This window comes from Pongo pygmaeus, chromosome 8 (assembly GCF_028885625.2).
Source record: "Pongo pygmaeus isolate AG05252 chromosome 8, NHGRI_mPonPyg2-v2.0_pri, whole genome shotgun sequence".
Taxonomy (NCBI): Eukaryota; Metazoa; Chordata; class Mammalia; order Primates; family Hominidae; genus Pongo; species Pongo pygmaeus.
In genome coordinates this window covers 8,977,415-9,002,579 of record NC_072381.2, presented here as the reverse complement: position 1 = coordinate 9,002,579, position 25,165 = coordinate 8,977,415, and the positions used below count along the sequence as shown (strand labels likewise).

At 36.6% G+C, this 25,165-nt stretch overlaps 1 long non-coding RNA gene across 1 annotated transcript; it reads right to left on the bottom strand.

Annotated features, from left to right (window-relative positions):
* Positions 1-1,125: 1,125 nt before the first annotated feature.
* Positions 1,126-17,706, bottom strand: LOC129006844 (uncharacterized). The gene is made up of 4 exons (XR_008492100.1): positions 17,613-17,706; positions 13,000-13,080; positions 1,825-1,904; positions 1,126-1,240 (listed from the first exon to the last, which is right to left on the bottom strand). It is a non-coding gene; the product is annotated as an uncharacterized LOC129006844 (long non-coding RNA).
* Positions 17,707-25,165: the final 7,459 nt, after the last annotated feature.

The following is a 25,165-nucleotide window of genomic DNA, read 5'->3' as shown; positions in this document are numbered from 1 at the left end:
ATCTTTGAATTGTCCAATCACCATAATTATCCACTTTACCATCCATGTTGAAGCAACCTTCAATATTAAATGGTATAGACGCACTCTGCATAAATTTGGCAGCAAAAAAATATAACACGTCTCAGTGAGATCATTTATAAATCAGCAACGTATGAGGATTATCAGATGAATTTAATTGCAGTACATAGAGGAAAATTGAGTAAGAGCTTTAAAGAATCAAAATTATTGGATACATTTAATGACTTGCAATCTAGCTGTTTCACTTCTACGGTCAGGAGGTAGAAAACATATCTCAAGAAGAATTTTAAAGCAAACTCTAAAAACACACTGTGAAGACACATGTAGATGATAAAGCTACTGAAATTCAGAAAGAATCAAATCAGACCTCATTGCTGTCCCCAACTGATAGAAAATATAAAATTAAAAATACTCTGTTGCAAGGACAAAAAACCAAACACCGCATGTTCTCACTCATAGGTGGGAATTGAACAATGAGAACACATGGACACAGGAAGGGGAACATCACACACTGGGGCCTGTTGTGGAGTGGGGGTAGGGGGGAGGCATAGCATTAGGAGATATACCTAATGTTAATGACAAGTTAATGGGTGCAGCACACCAACAGGGCATATGTATACATATGTAACGAACCTGCACATTGTACACATGTACCCTAAAACTTTAAGTATAATACAAAAAAAAATTAATAGATTATTTTTACCAAGAGAATACAATAAGCATCCATGAGTCTATGACATAAAGAAATGGATGAATGAATGAATGGGAGATAACAGCTCTTCCAATCAATAAATGTAGAAAGAAGATGGAAATATGAATTCACCAATAGAATACCACAGTAATAATTGTTGTAGGCAAGATGTACCAATGAAAGCCAAAATTCATGGGTAAAACTTTGAGGAGAAAGATTCTATGTGCCTAGTGCAAAATTATCACCCTCAAGGTACCCATTAATTGCTAAAGGAAAAATAGTAATTTTAAAAATGGAAACACCTGGAAGATGCCATCTCAGCCAAGTGATCAAGATTAACATCACCAGTAATAAGACATATTGACATCCCACACTACCTGATTTGATACACTAAGAAAGCCTTATCATTTCTATGGTACTCTTGGCCAACAATGCACGAGTAACATTTATTCATTGAAACACTTTAGGCAGATCCAAATTGCAGGACATTCTTCAAAATAGCTGTCTAATACTCTTCAAAAGTGTCAGGTCCTGGAAGACAAAGAGATACTGAGGAACCATCACAGCGTGGGAGAGGACATGGAGTCACAAAAACTAACTGTGATGTGGAATCCTACATTGGATCATGGACCAGAAAGAGAACACTGATGGGAAGACTGATGAAATTTGAGTAAATCTGTAGTTTGGTTTAAAGAATAATAATAATAACAATAATGGTTTAGCTGCTGGCTCCTTAATAGAATTCCCCTAGTTACTGTAATGTCTAAAAATGAAGCCCCCATGGTGGGCTACTGTGACTATTCACTGCATTTGAGAATAAAGAATAATTAAGCAAAAAAAATACTCTGTCAGCCTAGGCAATATAGTGAGACTCTATCTGTACAAAAAAAAATTTAAAAAGTTAATAAGCAGGGTGTAGTGGTGGCACCTGTGGTCCCAGCTACATGAGAGACTGAGGTGGGAGGATCACTTGAGCTCGGGAGGCTGAGGTGAGCTATTATTGCATCACTGCACTCCACCTGGGTGACAGAGCAAGACCCTGTCTCAAAATATAACAAATAAAGAAACGCTAAGGTCAATAGGTCTACAATTCTTCTGGTGATGAGTCATCTCACTTGTAAAATCGGTTTGTGGACTTGGCAGGAGTCCAGTTCAGGTTGTTCATCTTCAACATTTTTCTTGTTTTAGGGGGTCACTGCCAAAAAGTGGGCAATGAAAAGAGTTAAGGTCAAAAGAGTTGCATCTTCAAAGCAAGGAAGCTACTCTTCAGAGAATAATTTTCTGGAAAATTGAAAAAAAAAAAGTCTACAGATACACAAGATTTTAGTGTGTTTTTATTCCCTGTGAAATAAGCTATTGAGAACAAAACAAAATGAAAGAGAGCCTTTGCTTCTTGAGGTAAAAGAAGACAGTTCCTGGAAAGAAGAGGAAGTGTAATTCCCAGCAACACCTCCGGTTTGGTCACCGTTTAATGAAGAACACAGAGCCTGTTGACTACAGACACCAGGTATAAACTGTGTTCATTTTCAGCTTTGTTAGCCCCTTTGGCAAGAGTACATTCATATAACGACATTACCAGATAATGCATTTGAACAAGAAACTAATGGTGGAAAAAAACAACTGGACAAGATGAGCAAGAGTTGCCCACATGTAAATGATTCTGGGAAATAACATTAACAGCTTCATGTTTTTAATAGCAGTCATTTTAATATTTTTAAAGTCTATGATAAATATCACACTTGAAATCCCAGCACTTTGGGAGGCTCAGGTGGGCTGATAGCTTGAACCCAGGAGTTCGAGACCAGCCTGGACAACATGGGGAAACCCTGTCTCTACACAAAATACAGAAGAAACTATTGGGGTTTGGTGGGATGTGCCTGTAGTCTCAGGTACTCTGAGGTGGAGGTGAGGCTGAGGTGGGAGGATCGCTTGAGCCCAGGAGGCCAAAGTTGCTGTGATCCACTGCACTCCAGCCTGGGCAACAGAGTGAGACCCTGTCTCAAAAATCAATAAATAAATAAATAAATAAAGTGTATTTATTAACCATACACCTTATTTTATTTTGAAGTGTATGGTTAAACTTTAAAATAAAATAAAATGTATGGTTAATAAATCAATTTTGTAAGGACACCCATAATTTGAAAAAGCAAACTACTATACACACATAGCCTTAATTGAAATTTTCATAAAATGCATTCTTTGAATAACAGCATCAATTTTGGTAAGTGGCAAATGTTAAAGAAATAGAAGTTAGCCAATAACCAAAAAAGGAAAAGACATGAGTGATGCCCGGAAATGACAGCAAAAGCCGTTGAAGATGTAAAATGTTTTTAATGCATAATCTTAGTTTTTATGCAAAGGTGTACATAAAAGCTCATACAGTATTAAACATGTGCAACAGTATATTTATTTCTATGTGTGTGTGCATATATATACATATATGCATCCATGCTACACATATATAATTCCAACCTCAGTTTCACCAAACTGTCCTCATCCATGATGAGAAGCAAACTGTAAGATGAAGTTGTAATCATGGAGATTAACAGTATGTTTTCACCCTGTTTTTACCTCCCCTTAATATCCTGACATAGCTTTTGGTTTCACTTTACTCTTTGACCTTTGGATTTCTGAACTTTATTTTACCTTTTTTGTTTGTTTGTTTTCTTGGAAGGGTTTTAACCTACTGGGGCCATTGTCATTTACAGGAAGCTACAGGAAGCATGTGTGTCTGCCTGTGTGTGTGGGAGAAGGGGACAAGCTGCCGCGTTAGAATAGAGAGGAGGAGGCAAGGGAATGGGTGTTTTGGACGTTGCCTGCATGCTAAGCCCAGGGGCAGAATGGACTTAATTACTTAAATATCTATCTCTAAAATTCTACTTAAAACATTTAAAAGCACAGATGTTGTTTCTTTCTAGAGTTACCATTTGACCTGAACTTTCTACTGTGCCTAATAAAACAGAAAAGGCCTAAATGTAACTTTAGGATTCAAATAGTAAGGATATTCCTCTTTAATGTTTTACTGCTCCTAAAAATGACACATTTTCTACCAAAAGTAGCTTCTTGTTTGGAAGGAAAAAATTTTCTTTGCTATTTGTGTGTGTGTGTGTGTGTGTGTGTTTATTCCACTTTTTTTCCTCTAACAAATATTTTGAAAGTCAAAGAGAGGGATTTTCATTTTAGATGACGATTAACCCATTGTGAGAGAAGGCTTGACAGTTCAAAGACAATTTGTCACCAAGGGTTGAGGTTGGCATGAGTTACAGATTCTCCAGGCCCCGATTCGCATCCTTGATCTACCTCATCTGTTTCCTCTCTTTGCCTTGACTCACCATAAAACGAGTCCTTGATAAATTTGGGGTCAATGAAGGCTACTGCTTAGTTTAATGTGTCAAGAGAAATTCCTGATTTCCATTCCAGACCAATTGTGGAGCTGTTGCCCTTCTCTTGCAGTATAACTTTCTGACTTATACAAAAGTGGCTATCATGCTACAGATTGCTGACTGTACAATATAGCATTAATTTTAAAGTGGAATATCCTATGACACTGCTTTCAACAGTCAGTATTATTTGATGTTATCTTTTAGTCTTCCAGTATAAAAAGACAGTAAGAACCTGGCTCTACCTGGAGTTAATAACTAAAAATTCAATATACTCCTGCAAGATATAAATGTGTTAGTCTTTCTGAGAAAGATCAAACTAATTTAAGAACTCCCCACATATTGAGACCAGTTCACAGAAATTTACAGCTGCTTCTTTCTGTGAGATAGGATCTCCTGCTTCAGTGTATGTGCTGAAAGCCAATTAAAACATTACATACCTTGAGGATATTAATATGAAGCAAAAGAAAATGACTGATGGAAAGGTCAAAGTAGACGTAGCAAAGCAAAAGCAATGTCCAATAAAGAATAACCTGTAGACCTCCTACAACTCACCAACTTCTTAAAATTTATTATATAAATGTGGACAATGATAGGTGGGCTCCTTTCCAACTCTTAAGTTTCTGGACAGTCAGTTCCTTTATATGAGCAAAATTCTTGGGAGACAAACTCTGTTCTACATTCCCACTAGGACAATAACTCCAGGTATCTTGCTTCAGTAAGGACGCCAGACTCAGAGCCTATTGGAATAGCCAGTATGGCAGGGCGAAGAGTGTTCTATCACCAACTGGAGTAGAATGAATTCAGATTCTAGGTAAAAGTTTTCAGTAGCCACAGAAGGCATTGACATTCTTAAACAAATTAAATGTGTCGACATTCATTCTTCCTTGAAATAACTGAAAATTTATATGATCCATGATTATTGTTTTGTTTTTTTATGAAGTCCTCCACATTAGCACATGAACCTTTGGAAAATAACCACATAGACTTAAGCAATCAGTGCTTTGTTAACACAGCTGAGAACAGTGGGTGGGCCATTTTTTTCAGGTAAGAAAAAGCAGGCTGAGAACTGAACAGCTCCAGTCGCTTCTGTTTGTTTGAGGATCTTATCCCCAGGGCTGTGTTCTCTTGGCTGGGCATACCTGTTGATCACACTGCTTAACTGTAATTATTCCAGACAGCTTTTTGGCTCACATTGTTGTTTCACAGGCTTCATAAATCATACAAATTATTACCGCAATAGAAAACTATAATTACCCACAAACCCTGACATGCCAAAATGTGTATTAATTAGATAAAGTAATAAATACTTTATTGCACATGGCTATAATCATTACTTCAAAAATGACATCTATACATATGCCATCTTGATATTCTGCAGCAAATGATTCAATATAATGTTCAGTTCATAACAGAATTGTTATCTAATTTGATTAATTAGCTAATGCTATTCCAAGGTGTTTTAAGTATGAAAAATGATGTAGAATTGTTAAGTTTCAAGCTTAATGTTATGATCACATGAGATGCAAACTATAATTTGTAGAGAAATTTCTTATGGGGATAATTTATTAAAGTGTATATTTCTTAGTTCTAAATTTGGGTTAACATAGGAAGTTTCAAGAATAATGATCACTTTTAAAATTTTGCTCATCCCATTTCTCTAAGAGTTTGAAATAATTAATTCTTTATTTCAAAAAATAATGAAACTTTATATTTGGTAGAAATAAGCATAATGTTCCAAAATGTATACTTTCTATGGACTAATCAAGCCTTACATTTCAATGTAGAAAGAAATTCCAAGAGTAGACTTGAAAGAACATACTAAGTTAGTGTGTCCTCATATAAATATTCAGTACGTAATACATTGTTCTTACATCTTTAGAAAGATGTGTAACTTCAGAATTATAAGATAATATGGAGTAGAGCACTGCAAATACATTCAAGACCCTATTATGTCCCCATATATTCAACCAAACCTATTTATTTTCAAATCAGTTTTTTTAATATATGCAGAAGAACTGGATCTTATTTTTGATGCTATAAATGTCGTATATATAGCAACAGTTCTATTTGTATTTCAACTGATACACCTGAAACAATGCATTAATTAAAAGTTTTGTCCTGAAGATTAAGAAAAACATTAAATTTCATAGAGATGAGAGATAAGTCAATTAAACTACTACTGGATGCAATATGTTCCAGAAAACATTAACACTGGTGCATTTTATTTGAGTAGAGGTATTCTTAAGGGACCTTTAATATGAAGAAATAAAATATAAGTGCTTCATATTTTCCTATTTAGATGATTATCTCCATGAGTCATTTAAAAATGAATTCAAAGACAATTGATTCACATGTCCTCATTTTACCAATATTGGGAAATGATTAGGGAGTGTCATGAAAACGAAATCATGTTGAAGATAACATATTAGCTATTCCACTGCAAAGTCCTTTCAAAAATAATGAAAAAGATTCTGTAATGGAGACAGTAGAAATAGAACAACTGTGCAACAATTTTTCTGCAACTAACCTGCTTCTCAATGTCTAACATGGTGCCTAGCATATATTAGGCATTCATTAAGTATGGGTTGAATAAATAAATGTGATCACATAAAATTTATCCAGGAGGTGAGGAGTCAATTAAATGACATTGTACTTTATCAAGTAATAATATCATTATAACAGATGACTTTTGTGAAATGAGAATAATTCAAAGATGCTGCTAATTCAGAATGAAAAATAGTACCATAAAATATGGAAAGAATGAGGAAGGAAGCATTTAAAGAAGATTTTGCCTTAAACACTCAAAATCTAGCTGATATCATGGGGATTCCTTTGTCCAAAATCTTTTAGTACATCACTGAAAAGGCAGAACACTAGTAATAAAAGATTTGAAACTGTGCAAATGTTATATCCCAATATCTTAACATATCCCATATATGGAATTATCTATAAATTTAGACAGAAAATGTGCAAATCTGTAGTTTATTGGGCATTTTGTAAAAGAGAAGATATAGGAATTTTAGAACATGAGCCAATTCTAAGGTAGCATTTTTCTACTTAGACTATCTTGTGGTCAGTATCATGCTGGCTGTTGTAGAATGGTGCAATCCAAAAGAAATCCATTAATAAAAAAACACTATTGATAATTCCAGCTTCTGTTTCTGTAAATAAGTCATATTAGGTTATTTATAACAGTCTTCCTACTGAAAACTAAAAAGGATACTAGATAATTTTTTAATTTAATTTAATTTTAATTTTAATTTCTGAGATACAAGTGCAGGTTTGCTACATAGGTAAACGTATACCCTGGTGGTCTGCTGCACCTATCAACCCATCACCCAGGTACTAAGCCCTGCATGCATCAGCTATTTATCCTAATGCTCTCCCTCCTCCTGCACTCCCAACAGGCCCCAGTGTGTGTTGTTTCCCTCCCTGTGTCCATGCGTTCTCATTGCTTAGCTTCCGCTTATAAGAGAACATACAGTGTTTGGTTTTCTGTTCCTGTGTTAGTTTGCTGAGGATAATGGCATAAATGTTCTTTAGAAGCATCAGAGAGCCATTAGATTAGTTAAGAAATAACCAGGCCAGAATCTTAGAGTGGTAACCAGAGGAGTAAGTGGCATTCTGAGGACATAGGTTAATTCAGAAAAACTTGAACTTCAGGGCGAGAGAGACAGAGACCAAGTCTCTGCACCTATTCAGTATGTACCATCCACTGGGAGGCATCCATCCTAACTTAAGCAGGGCTCTGAAAGAACTACAATTTCAGGGAAAAACTAAAGGTGCACAGAAGTAAGCCAGCCTCGTCATGCTTGGAGAACTACAAGTTGTCTTGCAGCTGAGTCGAACAGGAGAAAAGGAGGGAATCATCGTGTATTGATTCTATCTAAGACAGACTCATCTTTTGTTGTCACATGTCAAAGTTATGACATTGCAAATCACATCTGGAAATCTCAACATAGAACTGATTTTACACTTTTCAGTACTCTTATTTACTTTCCCAGGAAAAAATAATTGATCCAACCTGTCAATCAACCACTTGCTCCGTAGATAGCCATAAAATGCCTTTTCTGCAAAGTACTATGGGGCACAAAAAATTGGAGAGTATCTTCTCATCTTCTCACATTGATCTCTCATTTTCCAGCATTTAAGCCCAATTGTTTCAGGGTATGACAAGACTTCAAATAACATATACATTAAGCAAATTTTCCTAGTTTCATGGGATTAATCTTATTTACTGTTAGGAATCACCGGGATCCTCAGGTGCCAATTTCACAAATGCCATACCTTCTGCCCATTAGGTTAGGCATTTGTGGGGATTTATGGAGAATCCACATATAATAAAATCCATGTAATTTAGGCAGCCCAAGAAATAGTGACATATTTATTGTGAAGAAATAGTTTAAGTACTGGCCAGAATTTGGGTTTACAATGAAATAAAGACCTTTATTATAAGCTCAATATGAGACTAAAGAAACTGTAATAAGTGGAATTTCAAAATCTAAAAGATCAAAGATTTTATATTAATATAAACATAAATTTCATCATTAAATATGTATTAATTGAGCACCTAATTTGCATCAAACACAATGCGAGACAACCCAGTAATTAATAGAGAAGACAAGGATAAGTTTTTTTCCCAAACATAATTATCTATTCAAAAGAGGTTTATGTAATAGACATTTGTCATTCAGCCTCATAGTTAATTATTGAGACAATTTTATGTTTAAACTAAACAATTATGAATTGTGTGCCTATTTTTGTTCATCATTATTTCCTCTATACTTACATAATATTTGGTGCTTAGATAATAATCAATGTTTGATGAATGAGTGAATGCATTAAATAATAAAGGAATAAAAAAGCCTCTTTCAGATAATGGCACTCACCTATAAACCTTTAGAAACCCTTATATTCTATTGGAGGATTAACGAAAAAGAATATTGTAATTACTTAAATTCCATCTGATGATGGCCGATATTGTGGTTCTTTATGTTTATTATGTTAATTCTAAATGATTATCTGTTTCATAATGCTATACCTGGTAATTGCTGAAATGATTTCTGATTTCTGATTAAGCTTATCTATTTGGAGGGGTTAAAAGAAAAACAGCATGAGACTATGAAAATAAAAAAGAAGAAAGACATAGTTTGTCATTCAGTTTTATGTGAGCTGAATGGTTTATAGTGAGAAACTGTTGGATGCAATTTCAGTAAGCAAGGATTTTGTGGAGAGATTAGATCAGTTACAAATTGCTAAATCTGATGGCTTAGATAAAAGTTTTACCAGAGGCTTTAAAAGAAGTAGAACATGTTTTGGGGAGAAGCAATTGCCTTCTGGAGAATGCACTTATATCTATCTGTCTATCTCTCTCTCTATATATAGATGTATATATATAATTTTTATTATACTTTATTTTATTATAATTTTTATTATACTTTAAGTTCTGGGATACATGTGCAGAATGTGCAGATTTGTTACATAGGTATACACGTGCCATGGTGGTTTACTGTACCCATCGCCCCATCATCTACATTAGGTACTTCTCCTAATGCTATCCCTCCCCTAGCCCCCAACCCCCTGACAGGCCCTCGTGCGTGATACAGGCCCTCCCTGTGTCCATGTGTTCTCATTGTTCAGCTCCCACTTATGAGTGACAACATGTGGTGTTTGGATTTCTGTTCCTGTGTCAGTTTGCTGAGAATGCTGGTTTCCAGCTTCATCCATGTCCCTGCAAAGGACATGAACTCATTCTTTTTCATGGCTGCATAGTATTCCATGGTGTGTATGTGCCACATTTTCTTTATCCAGTCTATCATTGATAGGCATTTGGGTTGCCATAGTATATATTTTTAACAGCAAATTAAATGAGACAGATTGTGTAACTAGATCCGCAATTAGAAGAAAATGATTGAATCTTTAGCTAGGACAGACAAATCATCTTTATATGTGTATAATGCATAAATACATAGATAGATATAAGTAAATATCCTGTGTGTTCCTTTTTTTAAGTACCTCCCTGCTATGCTAGATCACTAATATACAAAAGATCTGGTATATAAAAGGCCTAACATTTTTGTTTGATTTTGTTTTTCTTCATCTTTTCTGTTCTTGGCTTGGAAATAATCTTGAGGTGATCTCTCACCTCACCCATTAAACCATGTGGGGATAACAGCAAGGAGTACATGTCTTTAAATCTCTCTGAACACTTCAATCATTCAACTGCATTGAGTCCAGTTTGAAAATTTTTCAAAATGTTAAATGCAGTCACATTTTGAAAAGACAACCTCTCCTTGACTCCTTATTGATTTGTGGGTGTGTATGTCTGTAGGTCTGTGTGTATGTGTGTTGTCTGATGACTGGAGAAGCAGGAAAAAGACTGCAAAAAAAGTCCAAAACCCATCTTTTCCTGAAGATCGGCCAAATAAGATGTCATTAAAATTAGACAGTTGATCCTCAACTCCTAAGAACGCTCAAATCTTCCTAAAATTGTGCACAACCTTACATTGCACTCTTGAGCTTCACTTTGGCAGTTAAAATGCATTTATTATCATGAAAAATACCATTAATCTTTACTTTTAGAAAGCTTTTTAAAAACTATATTGTTATAAGAGATGCTTTGAGACTTTTAATCTATTGAACTAAAAAGATCAAAGACAACTAATTCAGACTTTTAGAGAATTTCAACTGTGATTAAAATTCAAGGAAAATATATTAAATATATAGTATTAAATGTCTAAGGAGACTTGAGATCATTTTCTGGCTGAAGCCCTTGGGCCAATTCCTAAAGCCCTATCGTGCCATGTTTGATTTTATGACATGTCCATAGCCTAGTATGTAGCTTACACACACTCAAAATCAACATCAATCACATCTGTGCACATGGTCAAATTCAAAGTACTACTGGGAAATGTAGATATTCCTAAAGAAAAAGAATCCAAATTTTGTCTTTAGAAAAACACTAAAGGTGTTTCACTGTATCTTCCAAATCTTCTGAGTCAAGGACAAACAAGGTTAAGTGACATATCCATATCACTGAGCACAGGATTTAAGTGTGGTGGTAATACTGATAGTAACAATATTAAAACCAACTACATTTTTCCCCAAGGGTTTTTTCTTTTCCTTCTTATTCTTCAGTTTTTAAAGTCATTAAAAGGTAAAACTAAGGTGCAGAAAACCAAAACTTTAAGTCCAGATGGTCTGTTTCATTTTGGAATGAGTTATCCAATCCTTAGGCTTGATTTTTCTCATGTGAAAAATCTCTTCTTCGGCTAAGATATGATGTCACTACCTCAGTTTGAGTTTTTCACAGAATTAAATTAGAAATGGAAGGAACTAATTTATTTAAGTCATCAGCTCATTCTGTAGACCATTGGTATTAGCTATGCCAAAATAGCAAAATATGCTATTTTGATTCACAACATGCCTCTTTTACAGGAGTGGCTGAATATCCCGGAGATGTCCAATGAACTCTTTGGTGGAAAGGGATGTGGCAGTCACCCAAATAGGAATCAGAGTGGTTTTAATGCTTCAATTTCCAGTTTCTTTCAACATATACTGCATTTCCACTCCTGCTGCACTGGGGCTATTGGCCACAACAAGTAAGCATAAGAAGCCAGAGCTCAGATTGCCAAGGAAAAGTTGAGACAAATAAAGTTCATTGAGATAGAGTATGTCTATAGTTACAGCAACAAGGCCTGTACTTGGGAGGGAGTCAGGGAACCCAGGTAAATACAAGCAAACTAGAATCAAACCAGGCCACTCAGTTACATCATACCAATGAGCTGCCAGAGCATGGAAGACAATTTCTGGCTTAGCCATGAGGCCTCTCATACGCTTCCTGCTGAGACAAGAACCAATTGCAAGAATTGTTCTGCAATTGAGTGCAGACAATCCTCATTGCAGAGGTGTTAAGAGGATTAATCTAGTTTGAATAAATGATGTGGGTTTATATCTAGGTGAGAGAATGACAATGTGTCACTCCTCTTGTGTGTTTTACAAAGGATGATCAGAAACAGGCTGATCTCACAATTTAAGTCTGTGGGGCTAAAGGACTGTCTTTGAAAGTACTTTGCAGCATGGCTATTTCTCACATTAAATCCAAAGGGTATCCCAGAACAGCTCCATACTGGTCTGTACTTATGCTCTATGTATCTTCTCAAAAGAGAATTCAGCTAGGAGAATCCCCACTTGCAGACAACGTTTCTGCTCCCTGAGTTGGTGGTGAGCCTTCCTTAGAACTGGGAGGCTGAGCCAAATTAGTCCCAGTGGGGAGTCACTTTGCCAGTTACACTGTCTCAGTCTCTAACCATTTCCAATCTAGGTAGTTGCAAATAGAAAAAGTTGAACTTTGGCAAAATCAGCAGGAGAGAGTCCCACCTAAGGGTGAGGCAAATTGAAATTAAGATTGTGAAATAGATGCCTTGGGCATCAATCAGAAATGTTTTTAAAGAGAAAGTGTGAATAAGGAAGACTTGAGGCTAGAGGACGCTTCATTTGTGTCAGACTCCTTTGGCAAGAGCTGTTAACGTGTTCCAAAAATCAGGTCATGGGAGGTGGCAGTGGTGTCTCATATAGAATAAAGTTTGGGAGATATAGTGCCCTCAGAAACAGGAAGAATATTTATAGACGTAATAGGAACTAATAACTTGATCTGGGCTTGATAAATTACCTTTTGTCAAAGAGTTCAAATATCCATCATAATGATTTTTTTTTACTCATTCTTGGGAAGTAAAGGAAGACCCAATATTATTATATATAATAACGACAGTATTGTTATACAGCAATATTATATATTAATAATATATAATATTATACCTTTATTATATGATATTATATATTTTTAATAATAATAATGTTTTTAAGGAGAAAGAAATCAAGTTCAAAGTGATTTAGGAATTTACTCACATTTATACAATGAATCAAGGGCTAACCAGGCTCAGCCGGTTCAGAGTTTGGTGCTGTGGCTAAAGAGAAAGAATCTCATTGCTGGAAAAAAAAAGTCCCCCAGAGTTAAAATGATGTTCATTTTTCTAATCTCTGTGGCTCTGATCTATGCATCCACTTATCTTTAATATGGCTTTTTAAATTTTTCATTATACATAGTTGAAACTATCTCTTTAAAACTGCTTATAATCAATAATCTGGGATACAGTGATAGAGTTAGAAAATCATCAATAAATTTGCTAAAACCCGTAGTTCAAAGTTTGGTGAAGAAGGGGATATTTGCGTAGTTTTTGAGCATCCCCTCACAAATACACATTAATCTCACAGTCTCCCCTCATAGTCTCTGAGTGTCCCCTCACAAATACATACAAAGAGGAAAATAGAGACTCTATAGTTGAGAAACCGAGTGGACAGCACATTTATCAAGCAACTATAACTAAAGTCATCAGTAACAGCAAACCAAATTCAAGTGCCTCCTGAAATAACATACCGAGAAGGACACCACACCGCATTTGTGGTATTCCTGTCCTCTTCCCAAAAACTGCATAATTTGAATCATATCATGAAGAAACATCAGACAAACTGAAATCGAAGTGCCTTATACAAAAATAATTGACCAATCTCCAAAAACGCCAAGGCCCAGAAAGACAAAGACTGAGAAATTGTTCAAGACTACATGAAACTAATATCTCATGAAACTAAATGCAGTGTGTGATTCTGGACTGGATCTTATTAAAAATATTATTGGCCAGGCATGTTGGCTTACGCCTATAATCTTAGCACTTTGGGAGGCCAAGGTGGGTGGATCGCTTGAGCCCAGGAGTTCCAGACCAGCCTGGGGAACATAGTGAAACCTCATGTCTCCAAAAACTGCAAAAATTAGCCAGGTGTGCTGGTGCATGCCTGTAGTTCCAGCTACTTGGAAGGCTGAGGTGGGAGGATGGCTTGAGCCCAGGAGTTTGTGGCTGCAGTGAGCCACAGTGGTGCCATGGCAGATGTGGTGTCACTCCAGCCTGGGTGACAGAGTGAGACTCGTCTCAAAAAAAAAAATTATTAGGACAATTAGAAACTTTGAATATAGACTGTGGATTAGACAATGTGTTATATTTAACATTAGTAATGTTAAATTTCCTAATTCATGTAGTGATGATATTGGAGAGTGCTCGTATTTTTAATAATACACACTGGAATATTCAGGGATAGAAGGTCATCAACACACTTTCATCTAAACTCTTAAAAGGGTTCTGAGAAATAGAAAGGTTAATTGAGGATGCTAAGAAAATGAAGCAAACTGTAAATAATTGGTCAATCAATTTATTTATTTGTTGACTATCTAAAGTCTAGGATATCTTCATAAGAAAGACTTGAGACATTCAACAAATTATTACCAATTCCCCAATTATGTGTCAAAAACTGCACTAGAACTGGGGACATATTGGTGAGAAAAACACATAGAGTTACTCGTAGGGGCTTGACCATATTTACCTGTTTTCCAAAGCATTTCCTTAATATGAACTTCTCCATTTAAAATAAAATATAAAGTGGGATGGAGACCAAAGTCCTTTTTCTTGAGATAAATACCCTTATTTCTTAAAGTCTAAAAGTAAAACCAAGTAACTGAATCAATGGAACAAGTCTTTACGGCCTGTTCACCTCCTAGCCCAGGCTCTGTGTCAAGCAGCAGTTCAGGTTTTATATTTTCTCCTCTTGCTAAGAGGGATTAGTTTGATTGTTAAAGTTTGTAAGTGTTATTTGGCCATGGTTCCTATCACATCCTCGATCTTGAAGCTATGTTGTACTCAAGTGGAGGAAAGGACCCCATTAATTTATATGCCTTTTCCTCCACTAGCTCAACTCTCTGTACATAAACAGAAATAATTTCGAGCAGTGGGGATTCAAGGATAATTTTTTAAAAAATTAAATCATTTCTTACCACAAATAAAAGACGCCACATAAGCATTACTCTCTGTAAAGTTCACACTCTGGACTCGTCATAAATGGTCTGTATTCAAAGCCCCATTTTGAAACTGTTTCATAGGATCAATGATCATTTGTTATAAGATGACAAGATACAAAATTTTAATTAATTGGTCACAAGTAAGTAAACACATGAACCTGATATTATTTTAAAATTATCTATTCATTGTTGGGTAACTTAAACTAATTTATAGATGTCTACAGGTGTAAATATGTAGGTGCCATGGTTTACCAAATGTCCGTGAGGCAGAAAAGTGAATTTAGTGTAATGAGAAGCCATGACTTTTTAACTTTCTCATACAATACACTCAAAAAACAAGGCTTGTAAATGTAGACAATTTAGGTAGAGTATCACTCTGGCCACACTTATAACATTTATGCATGCCTCTGTCAGAAGAGTTATAATAATCAGAGCCCAAAATAAGATGCATAATAATTACTATTATTATTCAACAAGCATTTATTGTCTTGAAAGTGCCATGAACTTTTCTAAATTCAGGAGATATAGCAAAATATATGCGGTAAATCACTCTCGTGGTACTTAGAATTCAGTGAAATAATAGCTATCTGCTTTATTTTGTTATTTAATAACAAATTTAAAGTGATTCATAATAGCAAAGTATTAATCTAAATATTGATCAAGTTTAAAATTATAATCTTCATAAAAATTCTAGGAGATATGAGATATAGCTATTTTATTTTACAGATGAGTAAATTGAGTACAAAGATGTTAAGTAACTTATGCAAGGTCATATAACTAGAAAGCAGCAGAATCAGGCCGGGCATGGTGGCTCACACCTGTAATCCCAGGACTTTGGGAGGCTGAGGTGGGTGGATCATGAGGTCAGAAGTTCGAGACCAGCCTGGCCAACATAGTGAAACCCCGTCTCTACTAAAAATACCAAAATTAGCCGGGCGTGGTGGCACACACCTGTAGTCCCAGCTACTCTGGAGGATGAGGCAGGAGAATTGCTTGAACCTGGGAGGTGGAGGTTGCAGTAAGCCGAGACCATGCCATGCCATTGTACTCCAGCCTGGGTGACAGAGCGAGACTCCACCTTAACTCAATTCTAGGGGAATTGGGAGACAAATGGGTAAAAACCCAGAATAAAGTGGAAAATTAATGCAGGAGATTCATGAGAAATTAGGTTAAAAAGCAGGTAGATTTAAACTACAAAGTACTGAGTGATAAACTAAAGAATTTTGTCTTTATCTTTTAGAAATCAGATAACTATAAAATATTTGGGGGAAAGGAATATGACACAATGGCCATCACTTCTCGGAAGACTGAAGTAGTAACTGTTGTGTAGAGCCTACTACAGTGGAGAGACTCAAAGGGAGTAAAGGCCAGGTAGGATATAGTCTAGAATTTAACCCAGAAATAAGATTTTTCAGTTAGAGCAGTAGTGGTCACAGCAAATAAACTATAGTCAGCCAAAGGATGTCTATCTAATTAAGTGAACTGAGGCAGCATACATTCATTTCAGCAATTACAGTCATATTGACTCTGCCAATACATAGTAGAACTATGTAATATGGTTACATAACCATAAAGGTGTTCCCAATGATCAGATTAGCAATCAAATCATGCAACCAGTTACAATTCTTCTTCTCCTTTCTAGTTAGCTGCCTTGATGTTGATTTGCTATTTTTTTTTTTTTTTTGGACTTTGGTGTGTCCTAAAAGCACCCTTTTATCAATTAACTATGCTCTAGGGAGTATGACTCAGAGGTATTATCTATGCAAGGAACAGGGAAATGACAGATTGAGACTATTATCTGATTCAAAGAATCCACTACCGTAAGTGACGTAGCCTAAATGAACTGAATGGTACCTGTAAATTGGCTTGAAAGATAATGTTCTCTGTACTCTACATTGTTTTGTTATATTCTTTATAGTTTATTTCAGTTTTTTCCTTTTCTTCTCCTTCCCAAGTTTATGTTTCTCTCCTGCCTGGCACTGATTCTTCTATTTAAGAGTAGATACAGTAAAATAATAAAAATGGGTCAGCATTGAAATGTCTAAATAAATTTGGGGAAGAGAGTTGTAGAAGAGTTTCATATGGGAACTTGATGCACATTGTCCAGCACAAGGCAGGTATCCAGGGAAGGTGAGTTTGCTGAAGTTAACGACGTGTTAGAGTATAAAACATGATGCAGATGATGGTAACATTAGCAATATCTGGAATAACTTTCTACATAGATGGGATTGGAGAAGTCCCACAGAGTTCCAGAGACGAGGAAAACCCTCAGATAAATGTCCCATCTGCTTACTGATGCCTGAAACTATATAAGAAGAGTTTCATTTCTTACCCCAAGGCATTTGATTCCTGTTAAAATGCAGCTCTCCTGGGTATGGCAATACTTTAAATTGTTGCTCTACCCAAGGGCCGGGGAGGTGGGGGAAGATTATCAGAGGCTTTCTTTAAAGCAGATTTTGACAAGGAGAGGGATGTAGCCACTGGACCCTGGTGGAAAGCAGTGGAACAGTACAACCTTAATCGATAGAGGCCTAGGAGGGGTGGGAAAGGAAATAGAATGGATAAGAAGTATGCAAAATGCAATGGAAAGAACGGAAAGCATGTGAAAAGATCTTACTTTCTCTTCTGGTTCTGAGAATTGATATTGCTGGCTGAGACTGTCCTTTCCTTAGCAATTTGTATCCTTAGTTTAAGGTGTAGCAGAATTCAATGTATGTATATCTCTGCCAGTGTGTAACTTGGGTGGAAACAGACACACTTCTAACGTCATAAGATGATTAATTGTGATATACCTTAGCCAGTTTGGGGTGTGGTATATGGAAATTACCATAACCCACCCCACCTTTTTTGCTGACCTTTTTCTCTTTTAAACCTAGCTGTGCAAATCTAGTAATTTACTTGGAAAATATAATCACAAATTTTTCAGTCGGGCACATTATATACAGAAAGTATTATATTTATTATATTATATTCACCAGGTTTTTTTATACCACTTTCTGGAATAGAAGCACTAGTTTACTCAAAATGAAGCAGATCATTAATATGATATTGAAGATTGCTCTTACTTAACCTATACAGATTATTAATGCAAAAGAAGTCACAGATACTTCCCAAAAAGACATACAAGCAGCCAACAAACGTAAAAAAAAAGCTCACGTCACTGATCATCAGAGAAATGCAAATCGAAACCACAATGAGACATCATGTCACATCAGTCACAATGGCTATTGGTAAAAAGTAAAAAAAATAACAGATACTGGCGAGGCTGCGGAGAAAAGGGAACACTTATACACTGTTGTTAGAAATGTACATTAGCTCAGCCCACTGTGAAAAGCAGTTTGGAGATTTCTCAAAGAACTAAAATCAGAACTACCGTTTGACCTAGCCATCTCATTACTGGGTGTGTACCCGAAGAAATATAAATCATTCCACCAAAAAGATACATTCATGCATATGTTCATTGCCACACTAGTCACAATAGCGAAGTCATGGAATCAACCTAGGTGACTCTCAGTGGTGGAGTGAATAAAGAAAATGTGGTATGGTATATATATACCATGGAATACGACACAACCCTAAAAAAGAGTGAACTCATGTTTTGCAGTAACTTGGATGCAGCCAGAGGCTATTATCCTAAGCAAATTAATGCAGGAACAGAAAACCAAATACCACATATTCTCACTTATAAGTGGGAGCTAAACATTGGGTACACACAGATATAGGGATGGGAACAATGGCTACTGAGGACTAATGTGGGGGAGGGAGGGAAAAGGAAAGGGCTATAAAACTACCTCTTGAATATTATAGTCTACCTTGATGATAGGATCAGTCATACTCCAAACCTCAGCATCACACAATATACCCAGGTAACAAATCTATACATGTTCTGCCTGAATCTAAAACACAAATAGAACTTTTTTTTAAGTCTTGAACAAATTCTCTGGTGACCTTTGAGTTTGTGGGAAAATGCTTAATTTTAAAAGAGAACTAATGTGTTTAGATTAAAATCAATGAAAAAAATATCTACAAGACACTGGATGTGCCTTAGCCTGATTTTTAGACAATTATAGTCATGTTTCAGTTATAGTTTTACATTTTGCTACTTCCCAAAACTCTCTGACAAAATAAGAAAAAACATGGGTAACAACTGACTCCAAGAAAATGCTCTTTTAAGTGAGAAAATTATTTCCATAATTATGTTTGTTCACTTTGAATTTTCATAGTTAAAGTTACTTAAATGTACTGATATCTGTATGCCTTTGTTATCTATCTAGATATAATTCAGGAAAATCATGAGAATTAATTGAGAAAACAGCAAAAACATTTACATTTCATTCCATATTCCTGCTAAATTCTCAACTAATTTTCTCAATTTTTAAAAAATGACTTTGTTTCTACTTTTAAATTTTAATTTGATTTAACTTTAAGTTCTAGGTCACATGTGCAGGACGTGTAGGTTTGTTATGTAGGTAAATATGTGTCATGGTGGTTTGCTGCACCTATCAACCCATCGCCTAGGTGTGAAGCCCAGCATGAGGCTTCCATAGCTATTTATCGTGATGCTCTCCACAGGCCCCAGTGTGTGTTGTTCCCCTCCCTATGTCCATGTGTTCTCAAAAGAAAGATTTTTATGGAAGAAGGTTTATATCTTTTTAAATAGAAACACGTGACCCATTCGGATAGGAGTTGTTAAACTGTCATGTCAATTTCAACAACATAACTTGATATAATATCTCAAAGCACTGAATTCTGAAGATTCGGAGAACCTCCAGTTTATTCTCTTTATTTCAAATTATGAAAATTGACCCAAAGAGGTTGAATAATGCATCTGAAGACTTCACCAAAATAAGTATTTGATGCAGTTTCCTAATTCTCTGCATCATGAAGATTTTGCTGTAGAATTCTCCCATTAAAAATAGTCAGTATGCTTAACATCTTAGGTTTTGGTGAGTTTCAATGTTTATTGCTATGTATTTAAATTTTTATAAAACACAGAAAAAAACTAGTCAAAATTCCTAAGTGGAACAATCCATAACGAAGAATGGAGTTTCTGATTTTATTAATTGCCTCAGAAATTGAGGCCAAAAGAGGTCAACCGTTCAAAGTTCACACAACTAGTCAGTGGTAAAGTTGGAACGAGTGCCATAAACTTTTGTTTAGTCAGCTTTGCAGTGCAGCCTCTTTAGATGCAGCATATACAGAGAGAAATGTGTTGAGAGTTCTGATGACAGGAAATCTTGGCTGGAGTTCATAGGTAAAGAGATCTTATGAAGAAGTGGTTGGCAATACCAAAATGCCCTCTGATATTACTGAATTTGTGTTGTTAAGATTTCAAATGTCTGAGATGTAAATATAGTGGTTGAATGTGAACAAAGAGTAAATCCAAAAATAAAAGTGAGGAGGTGAAGAAAAAGCAGTGAAAACACTTAACATGTCTTAAGCATAAAATAAATCAGACTTTCACGCAAATGCCCAAAATTTCAGAAAACCAAATACCGCATGTTCTCACTTATACGTGGGAACTAAATGATGAGAACACATGGACTCATAGAAGGGAACAACACATGCTGGGGCAAATGGGGGGCCGTGGAGGGTGGGAGGAGGAAAAGGATCAAGAAAAATACTAATGGATACTAGCCTTAATACGTGGGTGACAAAATAACCTGTATGACAAACCCCCATGACATTAAGTTTACCTATATAACAAACCTACACATGTACCCCTGAACTTACAATAAAAGTTTAAAAAATATGCATTCCTAGGCAACTCATTATCTTGCAATATTCACAAGATGCAAAACCGACACTTTTGTGACTGTAGTTGCATTATAAGGGCATATAACTCTTTCTCCTTTAAGTATTTGATGATCTTTTCTCCAAATCAAAACCCCAGAGATTCCCTCATGAATGAATAATCAAGTCACAATTATCTTTATATCTTCTCTTTTATTCCCAGCACCAAGCAGAATGCTTACCCACAGTAGGTTCTTAAAAAGTATAATTGTTAAATAAATGAAGAAATGGCTAATGAATGAGAATAAGTCAGACCAAACCATTACTTGAAAAAAAAATGAAAATTTCTGAGCAGATTTTAGAAATAATGACTGAGAAAGAAGACAATGACAAAAAGAGAAAGAATATTGATGTGTATAGGATGGCTCCCCAGTGTTCGACACAATTAGTAAAATAGTTCTCAAATTTGACCAAGAGCAATGTATACTCAAAGAAGTCACCCACATCAGACATTTCTCCATAGAGATACGTCAAGTGTCTACTATGTGAAGGACAGATGTCAAATGTTGTCACTCATGGAATCTCAGTGAAGAGGCAGTATGATAAGATGGTGACAAAGCGATTAAAGAAACAGTAAGCTTAAAAAATCAGAAAAATCTAGATTAAAATCTTGCCTTTTCTATTCACTACCTGCATAACCTTAAGTGACTTATTTAAATGTGCTAAGGATCAGTTGCAGTTGTGATGTTTGAAAAGCAAGGATAGTGCTTAAGTCCAACATGGTTGTGAGAGTTAAATGAAATGATGTATGCGTAGCACTGAGAAAATGTCTCATGTGGAGTGAATACTTCAACATTGCTCTCCTTCCTTCATTCTCCTCATCTGGAGTTATGCAGACAATGATAAACAACACATAGCTATTCTGTGCCATGAATAGAAGAGTGGAAGGTTCTATCAGTTGGGCTTGGATGCACTGTCTGTGCCTCCATCTAGCTTTTAACCCATAGAAGATAGTGGGTTCACTTCAATGAAAGTGAGTATTTCCAGGAAAGCATAAACCCTTTGTGAGGTGTAATCTTGCTGCCCCCACAGGAGGCGACACCACAGGCAGTCAGAAGTGGTGAGGTGCAGTGGGTGCTCAGGAGATTCCTGGAACCTGATGTTCACTTCACTCCCACCCAACTGCTGATAGAAAAGCAAGAGGCACAGCAGAGATCAATTCCTGTTGCTCTTTTTCTTAGGCACAAACTGGGGTACATTGCACAGCCTCTCCCGTAGCTCTTGTGGCTAGACAAATGAGTTCTGACCCATTTCCAACTAGTAGAATGTGAGCAGAAGTGCTTCTAGCCCCACAAAGACTTTTCTAAATCTCCATGATTTTTTTCCTTCAGCCCACCAATGCCTGAGTCCTGAATTATTGATGAAAAGACAGCTGCCTAGTAACCTAGGCATGAGCAAGAAATAAGAGCTGGTTGTGACTCTACGCAAATTTAGGAGGGAACTCTATTTCCTTTGGGGGGGAGATATTTTCACTACACAGATACGAGTATGACTAAAAAGCTATTTTAGCAGATAATGGTTGCCTACTCTAAAGAATTCGAGAAGAAAGATGAAGAAAGACTGACTTAGTTTTGTTCTTTCATCAGTGTTCACGTAAACAGGATAGGCAACAGGCACCACAAAACCAGAATGATTTGTAGATGCCAAGAGCACTTTCAGCAGCTAAATATCTCTTTAATTCCCACCCAGTGGACTTTTTAACTTCCTGTGTTGAGGTTATAGGAGAAGAAGGAAGGAAGTACGTCAAGGAAAAGACTCTTGCATTTAGTTTCCTGCACTTGCTTGGTAGGCACAAAATATACACCTATTGAGTAAAAAGACGTATGTAATGCCTCTATTCCAAAGCTGCCTCAATGTTTATCCTCTGAAACATAAAGAAAAACTATTTTTATTCACAGATGAATACAGAGTTGCTGATACTGTGACACTCTAGGAATAAATTAGTGTGTGATTAGTGCCTGGGTGCACCCTGCAGGTGGAGCAGAGTTCAACGGACAGCTCCAGTGGAGTCTCTCCCTATTTAAGGGGCATTTATCAGGGACAAAAAGGGCAGATCTCAGAAGAAAAGGCCCTTAAGAAATGTACTGCCAGTGGAAACAGTTACTAAGAGTCAAGGTGAATTTCTCCTATAAAACTTAGCCTCCAGGCCAGGCACGGTGGCTCACGCCAGCACTTTGGGAGGCCGAGGTGGGCGGATCACCAGAGGTCAGGAGTTCGAGACCAGCCTGGCCAATATGGTAAAACCCCTTCTACACTAAAAATACAGAAATTAGCCGGGCGCCCTGGTGCACACATGTAATCCCAGCTACTTGGGAGGCTGAAGCAAGTGAATCACTTGAATCCCAAAGGCGAAGGTTGCAGTGAGCCAAGATTGTCCCACTTCACTCCAGCCTGGACGACAGAATGAGATTCTATCTCAAGAACAACAACGGCAACAACAAATCTTAGCTTCTAAATGGCTCTGCCAGCAGAGTGTGGAAAACAGCAAACAAATTGAAATAAACTGAATCAAATAAGCATTAAGTTAGGGTAGCACAACATTGAATTTAAACCCTCATATAGCAATTAATGCCTTTATAAAAAAACGCTGCTCTGAACTTGCATTGAAAATGAAAAAGCAATAGAGAAATGACCTTAGGAATGTGTGTTAGGCACAATTCTTTGTTGGTCTTACATTCTAAATCCAGGGCTTTAGAATTTAATTCTAGTATTTACTTTTCTAGTCTATAAAATGGCAATAAATAACCCACCAACAAATAATAATGTGTGGTTGAACGCAAAAATATCAGGTGTTTCAGTCTATGTACAACAAAGATAGTGCAAATGCAAATCTATTGAAATTCAAAGGAAATGATGAATGCGTTACTTCCAGATACTTTTCTGCAGACAGGAAACGTTCAGTTGCTCTTTTTTTCCCTACATTATTTGCAGTTAGAGGAAGTCATCAACACACCAGATGCAATAGGTCATTCTTCAAACTTGACTTGTTTCCACTTTAGCAACAAGTCCTTGAACTATGGAAATTCTACAAGCCAGTCAATTTACTCTCAGAACCAATTCTAAAATGAATTGGTTGGAGGCACAGATGTAAAAGATTTAAACTCTGAACTGAATCCAAAAATATTGCAACAATCACTTTCATTTTGCCAAATTCAGCTGACTGCTTTTGATGACTTTATGCTTCTCCCTGGAACTTCTGATCAGCTATGACTCTAATACATAATGATGAGAGCCAATAATTAGCTCTTTGATACCAAATTACATCAGTGCCTTGAATTTTTATTATTAATTACTGTGGACAAGGGTTGATAACTGCCATGGCATCAAGAATCAGCAGGACCTGACCCTGGCTGCATCCTGCATCTCTAGTTGTGTCCTCCTCCCTTCCTTCTCAGTATCTTCTCCTTCATTCATTCTCTAAGCATCATGGCATAGTTTCCAAAGATGTCCTGTTCTCTCTGCTTTCTCTCTATGCTTTTGTATCTGCTATTGAAGTAGGAGGCAGGACTCAACTCCAGAGGTTGGATTCAACTCTGGATCAGATTGAAGACTAGTTGAAACAGGGAAGAAGCGAAAGTACCTCTCCATAAGACATGCTTGCCAGTGCCAGGACTGTTTACCATTGCCATGGCAACACTCAGAAGTTGCCGCCCCCTTCCATGTCAATTACCAAAAAGTTGCCACCCATTGTCTAGAAATTTCTGTATAATCAGTCTCTTAGTTTTCATATGATTAAAAGTAGGTATAAATATGACTGCAGAACTGCCCCGGAGCTGCTACTCTGGACACACTGCCTGTGGGGTAGCCCTGTTCTGCAGAAACAGTCACAGAGATGTAATACTCCTGTCTTAATAAAGCTGTTTTGCTCTACCAACATGGCTCACTCTTGAATTCTTTCCTGAACAAAACCAAAAGCCCTCTCAGGATAAGCCCCAATTTTGAGGCTCACCTGCCCTGCAACACTATTACGTCTTCCTGCCTACAGGAAGAAAATGCCTACAATTGGCTAGTCCTTGAAAGTTTCCCTCAATCAATTATCTATTTGGGGAGACCATCTTTGACCCAACACAAGTTTATCTCCTATCGTGGTTATGTCCTAACACCAATCACCATGTGCAATAATTACTTATTAGGGTTTATTTTTCATATAAAGTCTTTGAAGTTACCAGTGGGGTTCATTATCTTTTTTTTTTTTTTCCAGTGGTGCTATCTTGGCTCACTGCAACCTCCGCCTCCCGGGTTCAAGTGATTCTCTTGCCTCAGCCTCCTGAGTAGCTGGGCGTGCCACCACGTCTGGCTAATTTTTTGTATTTTTAGTAGAGATGGGGTTTCACCGTGTTAGTCAAGATGGTCTCCATCTCCCGACCTCACAATCCA